Raw genomic sequence first — 9,771 nt, 5'->3', positions numbered from 1 at the left:
TGAGTGTATATTAATGTTTAAAAAAAACTCAAAGTGAAATTTCCATGCCATGGGACCTTTAAGTGAAACCTAAGTGGCTCTAATCTTAAAATGAGTGCAAAGTTAAAGGCAGATTGAGGCTTAGATCCCTAAAAATACTTACAACCGGCATGCAACACTTGTGTCTCTACAGTGATCATAGGTGAGAGAAAATGAAAAGAGTGAAGAAAAAAAGCAGCTATACACAGAAAACATTTTAGCAACTTAAAAAATTAACATGAATCTACAATCAGCATCACCAGCCAGGTCAGTCAACGTAGATGAGGCCATAGCTTTTCTGAGGCACAGGGCTGTGAGGGATACAGAAAGCTGTAAACTCCAGCTCCATGGGAACATGGAGACTACAACCAGCCGGCAAGGCTTCCACCTCTGAGGGAGAAGGCTCCTGGATGGGAGAACGGGGATTGGGAAGTGGGGAGTGTTAAGTTAAATTAGCAAAACAATATTTATGTACACTGTAACAACACAAGACTGAAGTCATAAAATACACTTGTAGATTCAGAGGCAGATGGGGACACTTTCAACTTTGTGTTAGGAAAAAGTTTCATTACAGAATGCAGTATTTGTAATTTCCATGATTTTTAGGTTTTATTAAAGGACATTTAGTGATTCAGATTTGGCCAAAGTCTAAACTTCACTTGTATTAGGAAAATGTTTCATTACAGAATGCAGTATTTGTAATTTCCATGTCTTTTTAAGTTTTAATAAAGGACATTTAGTGATTTAGATTTGGCTAAAGTCTAAACTTCACTCTTTAAAAAAAAACTTTTAATTGGTTGAATTGATTTTCATCTGAATCTTTTGTTTTAGTCTTGCTATCAAACGGCCTTAGTTACAATATATAACTTAATAAAAGCATTTTTAAACCATGACTTTTTCCAAAATTATGTATGTTTGAAAATCAAACCCTCAATTATTGTTGGGTGAATGCATTCACCTGAATTAAGATCTTCAATTGGAGTCTTCAAATGTAAATCAAAAACAATTCAGATTTAAAGAGCAGCTGTGTTTACTCCATCTCAACTTTTGACTCCAGTCACCCAACACCTCCAAAAAGCACAAACGGCATTATGTTATTAATTTAGTGAAACATTTTCCTGCTATTCACAGTTTCGTGAAATAGACATGGACTAATTGTTTATTCTATTAGTGTGGCTTTACTTCGATTGCAAGAGTCTTTGCAAACTTTATCTAAAAGAATCACAGTGAAGCAGAAACTGACGGTATTTTCTATATATCCAATAATAGCCGGCTTTTAACTTTTTCGACATTTTCAGGATTTTTAGAAAAACAAAATCCAGCAATGCAATGCCAGCAGGTTTTAAAAATGTCTCTTGTTAATGTAATAACAAACCAAACTTTTGACAATCAATTCTTTTTCATTTTTTTTCTCCATGAAGTAAATAATATGGGGGATTATTCATTGCTGAGGAGCTGATGGTAGTGTTCTCGTGCAGCATTAAGGATGCTGGTCACAGCCGGGCAAGAGGCCAGCTCGATCCCTGGCGCACAGCGTAGCAATCCGCACTTTGAGCTTGGCTTGCAGTGCCTGGCCTCCTGTCTGTAAATGTGTTAAACCTGCTTTCACTCGCCCTGATTTTGTATAAATAATGTATATACATTTATCCACAGACTCTAACAAGTGCAGCCTCAGGTGAAAATACTCAGAAATGCATGGGATGCGCATCCCCGAAGGTGGACATTAGCTCCAAACCGACCAACTCAAAAGATAACCACACAGAGAGCAAGAAAAAAAGAAGAAAACAAATGAATAACTTGCCAAAAGCAACATAAACACACACACACACACACAGACACACGCGCACACACACACACACACACAAATGCAGTGCTGTCAGTTTCTAAACAAGTTTTCCTTTCCGTCACAAAAACACCCCCAAGTTGTGTCTGCCAGTGTTATGTGAAGCTTTTAAACTCTGGAACCACATCACTCGTGTTTACCGAGATGCGCTTGTATGTTTCCCTGCATTGTCAAAGCGCAGTCAAAGAGAGAGATTGAGGGCACAAGAAAAAACAAAAGCATTTGGAAGTGTTCCAAGATTTTACGAAAAGGTGCAAGTGAGCACTGGAATAAGCCAGTTTGGTATTCAGTCCAGAGTCAGGCAGGACCGGAGGCTCAAGAGGCCTGAGAAAAGCATAAGCAGTGTGAATAAAATGAACACCCACCCAGCGCTACATGGTGGCAAAACTGGTGGATTCATCAGTAAGGATAACCTCACAACAATCTGTGACGTTAAAATAGATTAAAACATTTGAAGACATCACATTCAGTAAATGCAATCTAAATTCTTCCTTAAAACTTGTTGTCTTCCCCCAAGCAACCACAAAACTTAATTCTGCCCCCGTGTGTATTGTGTCATTCTGGGTAATCACGTTAAATGAAGGCTTCAATTTTTCATTCTTACCTCAGTATTAATTTTACTGCTAAACGTTTCCTCAAAAAAAACTTTTCCCCACAAATGACTATAAACATTATCGCATAAAAGCACTGCCATCGCTGAGAAAATCCATTTTCATGCAGGTACAGTGTGCAATAGGCACTGACCGTCCTCCTATGAGTGACCACGAGTCATTACTGGTAACTTTTATTCTTGTGTTTTATCTGTTTTTGTGTAAAGCACTTTTAATTGCTCTGTTGCTGAAATGTGCTATACAAATAAAGCTGCCTTGCCTTGCCACTGTAGTTCAGTTCCGGGCAGCAGAGACAAAGTTATTTTTGGCACTGACAAGGGTTATGGCTTTAAATTAGATATTATCACAAATCTGAATACAAAAAAAGAATATGAAAGTTATGGCACTTATTTCAATCTGATATCAGAGCGCTTGGTCATGATTTCAATAAACAAACACTGATGTAAAATGAACTGTCACTGGCTTTCTATTTAGATTGTGCCTTAGTGTACATATCAGCATACTCTCTTCATGTTAATGTTTGTCTTGAAAAAAATTATTTGGAAATAATCTCCAATACCACCGAAAGAAAACATTTTATTGATGAATAAATTGGTTTATTCATCGTTTTTTGAGCGGTAAAACTGGCAGACGCTTACAGGTGAAGATCAAGGAGGCTTTAAAGAAACGGCACAACTCTTCTGAGAGGCAATTTGCAAACTTTCTAATCACTTATACCAAATGCCGACTGGGGGACCCATTGTTTGGCGGCCTGATGGACAAACTTTAAAAATGTAAAGATCAAATTAATAGGCACGCATTGTTAATGGGAACACTCACTATTGTTATGCAAAAGCATCACTGTGGCATGCAAAGCAAATACACTAAGGTTTGGAGATGGAATGGTTCGAAGGCCGCTGCCGTTTCATTTCAAAGCATGCATTATACATCATTGTGCATAAAGAGGAAGCCTACAGCATTATGATGTTTTTTTTCATGATGATTATCTTTTATTAGTCATTAAAAAGAGAGCGAGAGGGAGAAAAAAATACAACTTTTAAGCACCTGAACCTCGCTGCCAGCATTGCATTAATGGCCTGCACAATGGGGAGAGCCTTTGGAGATTTTTCAATTTCAAAAAATGAGGAGCATGCATTCAGTCGTGCCCGTGTTATACCAGCACTTAAATCCTACAGAGCTCACATAAAAAAAGGACTCAAGGTTGCATCCGATTGAAAGCCTCCAACTACAGCCACTTCAGAAATCCATTTAGCAAGCGGGGGGTTAGAACATCTAATACAAACAGAGTCGCCCTGTTAAAATGGTTGCACCAATGTCTTTTAAAACGCACAAACACACACACACTTTCAGGCACACAATTTCTCCTGTGTTTGCTTGGCTCCATTGTAAGAAAGATGAACCTGGCAGATAGAGAGATGACACAAAGAATTAATCTTGCCAGACCTCAGCCAAGTGGTGAAGGTGAATGCACGTGGAATCTTGACCTTTGCTTTGACAGTGCCAAAAAGAGTGCTCTATGGGAACGTCAAATAAAAGAGGCCTGTGGCATCTGTAATAACACGACCGAATAAATCTGAATGTCACCACACTGTTCATCAGCTTCAAAAGCCTCAGTAAAGACAATTTTAATTATATTAATAATATTATTTTCACTTATATTTTTGGAATTCGACACAATAATAAAAAAATGTTCAAACAATTCAATTAAAAATCTAGTAGCTAGATGAAGTGCTGTTTCCTTTGTCGAGGTACTGATTACATATTGCAGTGTGAATGCTACTACATTTCTGTGAAGCCACTACATGCCATTACAATTTACGATTATTATTACTCATGCATTTTTTCATGTAACAGCCCCTGGATAGTTGCTTGTTCTTATTGTTAAACTTGAACACTTGAATAGTGGCCAGCAAAACCTCTGCAACATAATTGCAAGGATACGGGACTATTTTCTGCCCGATGGTTTTCAGCTTGTACATTTGCTCATACTCATACTGAAAATTACACAGTTCTGCTTCTGTTTGTTCCTAGAAAACTGCTGTTATTATTGCAGGTATATTCATCACTTCACTTATCCCCTTTCCCGGAAAAGACTACAGACTAATACACACAAAGTATCAGACTCAAAAATAAAGGTGTAGAGAAAAGCAAGCTATAGGGAATCAGAACACCTGGAGAGTCTCATCACTTGCTTCTACACTGTATGTACTTCAATGAAAGTTTCAGTCTGGAGACGTATGCCCATTATTTAGAACAACCTGATAATAGACCGAATCAGTTTAAAGAACATTAGCCATTTAAAGTATTAAGTTATGTTTTTTCTTCCTAAAGGGTTTCTATTGCCCATACTCTTACTTACAACATACTCTTTTAACAAAAGTACACACCCAAACACACACACACACACACACACACCTCATAACCATATAAGAAAGTGAATGCAAACCCCCACTTTAACCAACACACAAACACACAGAAATATGCATACTTACACACTCTTTTAACAAAAGTACACACGCACACCTCATAACCATATAAGAAAGTGAATGCAAACCCCTACTTTAACCAACACACATACACACAGAAAAATGTATACTTACACACTATTGCATCCCCTCCACCTACCTTTCACACAACACCACAAACACCAAGTCATAACCTAACCCTAACCTTCGCCTTAACTCGAGTCCTATCCCTTAAACTAAGTATAACATCTAAAATAAATGTTTAATCTTGTGGTAGTCTTGCCTGACTTATCTCCATAGCACTGTGGAGTAAGGTCTGGCTTAACCACTAATACATTCTGGGATAGGAGGAAAAAAATGCTCTTGGTTGTTTGCAATTCTTGGTTGTTTGCATTTCTTGGTTGTTTACATTTCTTTAAACCAATCACAATCGTTCACCCCGGACGCAGCCACGCTGGCTCTGCAAAATTGTCTTGGTGCATGGTGGGACATTTGCACCACGGCAAAATAAAACGCCACATAAAATAATAAATCAAGTTAACTGTTCATACAATACAGTAATGTTAGCTATTTAAATTAGCTGGACAAATGGTTAAAGTTTATTTTTTCTTACTAGTGTATCACCTTGTCTACTTTGTCCACAGCAATCCCCACCAATCGGTCCCAGTTAGATAGTAAATGCCGTAAACATATTCTTTGTCAATCTTTACAATAATTGCCCGGAAGAAGCAAGCAGGCCTGCCTTGTTGCACAATCCAAATTTTGTTTAAAACTTTTTTTCAGTGTGTACTTTGCTAGCTTGAAGTTTGTTGTTATTTCCTGAAGCAAACATAGTTTGAGAATGGCAACACACAAAGAGTGGAAGGTGATCTGTCAGGCACTTACCCTGGCAATGTGTTTCTGTTGATCCAGGCTAATTTTGTGGAGACCACATTTGTGTCCCCAGATGTCTGTAATTCTACTTTTATGGTAGGAGTAGATTTGTGTTCCAACAATGTGATTAATACATGGACGCACCATGCATGCACGCATGCATGCACGCACGCACGCATGCATGCACGCACGCACGCATGCACAAGGATCTATTTAGCTATTCATCTAGAGAAATAAACTGAAGTGAGAGTACACAGATAACTACTTAATGATTTGTGAAAATCTTCCTGAGCTGAGAGGCATGCCCAGTGTCAAACAAATACAGCAAATGATTTGGCCAGCATTGCTTTTTACTAAAGACTGAATGCTTTCCATCAATACCCTGTGCAATTACAACCAGATGCCTGACGAGCTGATGTACACTATTTAAAAACACACTATTTGGGACTGGCCTTAATGTAAAAGTTTTCATTGAACTGTCTTTACTAAAGAACTGTGTCATCCGCATTAGTTTGCAGTCTTACATCTTTGGTTTTTACAGCAAAGTGCTACACAAATGTTGCTAAACAAATAAAGAAGTACATCAGCATCGTAAATTAATAACTGAAAAACTATGAATGTACTGCATTCCATACCTCAGCTTAAATTAAGTGTTTCTCAATGTGTACATGTGTGTCCACAGAAAGATGTTAAGTAGTTGTGCATGTGTCTCTACACATTCAGTACATCTGCTGGTCTGATGGTGAACTCAATATCAAAACCCTTTAGAGGACTGAATCAAGCAGAGAAAAACTTTCCTTTCATCTTTCCCTCCTTACCTCTTTTCTTTCCATCTCTGTTTCAGAGTGTCACGGACAATTGCTGGCAGGCCTTCAGATGCAAACAGCTGCTCAGATTGTCACAGTGATGGGAAACTGATTATTTAGTCTGCTGTCCCTCCTTCGGGACAGCAACAGTTTCTGTAAGCTGTTGAGGATTCTTAATAGGCTGGGTCCTTTGCCAGAGGCAGCAATATACTGTAGTAGAGGCTCCTACAAATGAACATTAAACATAGCTATGAATAAGGAGAGAGTGGGCCCCAGGGAGGATCTTTGGGAAACATCCGATCAGCATCTGTTTGGAGCTGTAGCTCTGTTTTAGAGAGGCCAGTTAAATGTAACAGGGAAAAGACTGCCTCTTTTCACCTGGAGTTCTGGGCTTCTCAAGCTGGTATTGACTGATCATAGGTCCTCAATTACATTGTTAATAATGTTAGCATTTGATTATTGCGATTTTGTGCTTTCTAGTTGGGGAGCTAACCGGAAGGTTTGTGTGTACAGGCTTTGTGTTGGCTAGACCTCTGTTGGATATCATTATACTGCCTGGTCCTGGTTGCTGCAGCAGCTACAACCCACACCACAAGACCGTGGCCTAGCCCTAAATGACAGTGTACAATCTGTGCTTTGCCTCGGCTGATTCCCAACCCGGTCATTGTTTCAATCCAATTAAATTCCCCAATTGCTAAATGGCCTTCCCACTTCATTCAAAGCTACCATCTTAAACTCTCCACCCCTCTAAATTCCAGCACAATGACACAGCATATGACATAGCTTGACACTAACTTTTTTCCCAAGGAGCACGTTTCAAAAAAAAAGATCAAATACTGTGTTTTTCTTTAATAAAAAGAATACTAAGAGACATTTACAAGCAAAGTGATTTAATTTGTTTGAATATAAAAAAAGTATTCTAGATTTTTAGTTATTTCTGCTTCAAACTGTATTTCTATAATAATTTAACAATCTATGGTTTGCACACATCTATTTTTTGCAAATGTGAGTGAAATGCTCACACTGTGGAGATCTAGTGTTACACTGGTAAAGTGGTTTTCCCTAATGTTGACACTGTCCTTTAAAGCGCTTTAAGCTACATTAGTCTTCTGAAGTCAAGGGACATAGTGTCAGGGCAGTCTATACTGTATTTCTTTACTATGGACACCATGTTACTACTAGCTATAAAATAAGTGCGTACGGTAAGGGGAAAGACAACTATCTGCTGGGTTGGACAATGACTGTAAATGTGCCCTTCAGCAAAGCATTTAAAACCCCTGCTAAAAGACTGTGTATGTAAAAAAAGGTGGTCGCTGGAAAATAAAGTGCAAGCTAATAATCCATAAAAAAGGTTAATAAATAATCCATTCTGAAACTATTTACACACAACATCAGAATTTGTGAATAAATATAGAGATAGATAAAACATAGAATATTAATTTGCTGTTTGTAATCAAGGTTCTACCGACAATAACAGCAATTTACAAATACAACTCTCAAAAACAAAAACATATAATAGATGGCACAGCATTGTTGAATTGACCTCCAGCACCCAAAGCAAGATTGACATCAAGCGGGCGGCCTTCTGGTAGAACTCATGTTAACTGGCATTTGACAAGTACTATCTCTGGGAGTGTACCAGAGCCTAACAGTGCATATCAAGCTCAGAGTCTAATGTGAGGTGAGTGATGTTAGGTGAGGCGAGGCTGTGAGAAGCCTGAGGCGGAACACCAAAGCACAAGGCAGCACTTGGATCAATACTGGCTCAGCTACAGAAGAACGGGGTAAGGATGGTAGGCAGCAAAGAGACAACACTTCCTGATAGAGCGGGCCTCATCATGCACGCATGCATACACGCACGCACACAAGCATGCACACATACGATTTAATGCAATTTACTGTTATTTATGTGATTTTTACTGTTCAATGTATTAACTTTCTGTGATAAGTGCTATACAGTATATATATAAACTTTACTAACATACTTACTTACTGACACACACACACACACACACACACACAAACACACACACACACACACACTTATCCATAATGTTTTGTGTTTTGCTGTATAGTATTTGTTTTGCTGTTGTATATTATTTGTTTTGCTCTTTTATTATGTATAGTATTTGTTTTGCTGTTTTTAATATATGAATACCCTGTGCTTCTTCCTTGAGTGCCGAGAAAGGCGCCTTTAAAAATAAAATGTATTATTATTATTATAATAATACTAGTATTGGTGTTGCATTCCGCCTTTATCATGCCATTTCTTCAGTGTTTTACATATATAAATATAGCATACATATAACAAATATTATGTATAATAAATTACAAAATAATTAATGACCCAACTCGTGACTGCATAGCTGAAAGCAACACTTGTTAGAGGTAGTTGGACTCAACTGTGCGGTCTGAAAAAAAATTAGCTGAAAACATAAAGTTCACAGAGCTATAGAGTTGAGCATTCTTTTTCAGTTGATTTGGCAATAGGAGCTTCCATTTACATTGCAAAGACTCACTGATTTTAGTGTTATCAAAAGTATTACTGAAAATAAAGCCAAGGTGGTTAAAAGCCTTTTCTCTGGGTCTTTTCTTAGTCACTGTTTAAAATATAATACCTAATCTCCTATATCCACACTGCAAACATTGTCAAAAAAGCAAAAAAGTAAGCATACATGTAAAATTAATAAGAAATCAGCACAAAATTTTAAATTCTTGCATGTTTCTTTTGAAATAACAAGCAATTGTATTGGACAAATATTTCCATCTTGTTGGGTGGAGGACAGTAGCACACAGTGAAGCCAAATCAGAAACAGACATCCACAACTGATAAAAATGTCGGTTGGAATTTGTAAAAACTCATAAATAATGGATGCTCCAATTAGGCTGGGGAGCATCTTCAATAAGCCCAGAGTGCCAAGCATGCTTTCTCAGCTCCAAACCGAGGAGCCCTGTTAATGACTGTGCCCGGAGACTTGGGGATCTCCATTAACTCCTCCCACATTTCTCTCAGCCTTACCATCGGACACCCCTCGTCAAGCACCCACTGTCCATGCTTGACCCCAACATATCATACAGAGCGGAACATGAACATGAACATGGGGAGAGGGGGAGCGGAAAAGGGGGAGAATGTGTGTGTGTGTGTGTGTGTGTGT

General features: G+C 38.2%; 1 protein-coding gene across 1 annotated transcript in view; it reads right to left on the bottom strand.

Moving 5' to 3' along the window:
• LOC116695462 (adhesion G-protein coupled receptor D2) overlaps positions 1 to 9,771 on the bottom strand; it is a 109,446-nt gene continuing 99,675 nt past the window's right edge. Inside the window, exon 25 of the mRNA XM_032525733.1 lies at positions 1 to 424. The gene's annotated coding sequence lies outside the window, so the exon portion shown is untranslated. The remainder of the gene's footprint in view (positions 425 to 9,771) is intronic.

Source organism: Etheostoma spectabile, chromosome 9 (assembly GCF_008692095.1).
Source record: "Etheostoma spectabile isolate EspeVRDwgs_2016 chromosome 9, UIUC_Espe_1.0, whole genome shotgun sequence".
NCBI lineage: Eukaryota > Metazoa > Chordata > Actinopteri > Perciformes > Percidae > Etheostoma > Etheostoma spectabile.
Note: the sequence above shows the minus strand (reverse complement) of the source record. Positions and strands in the feature narration are given on the sequence as shown.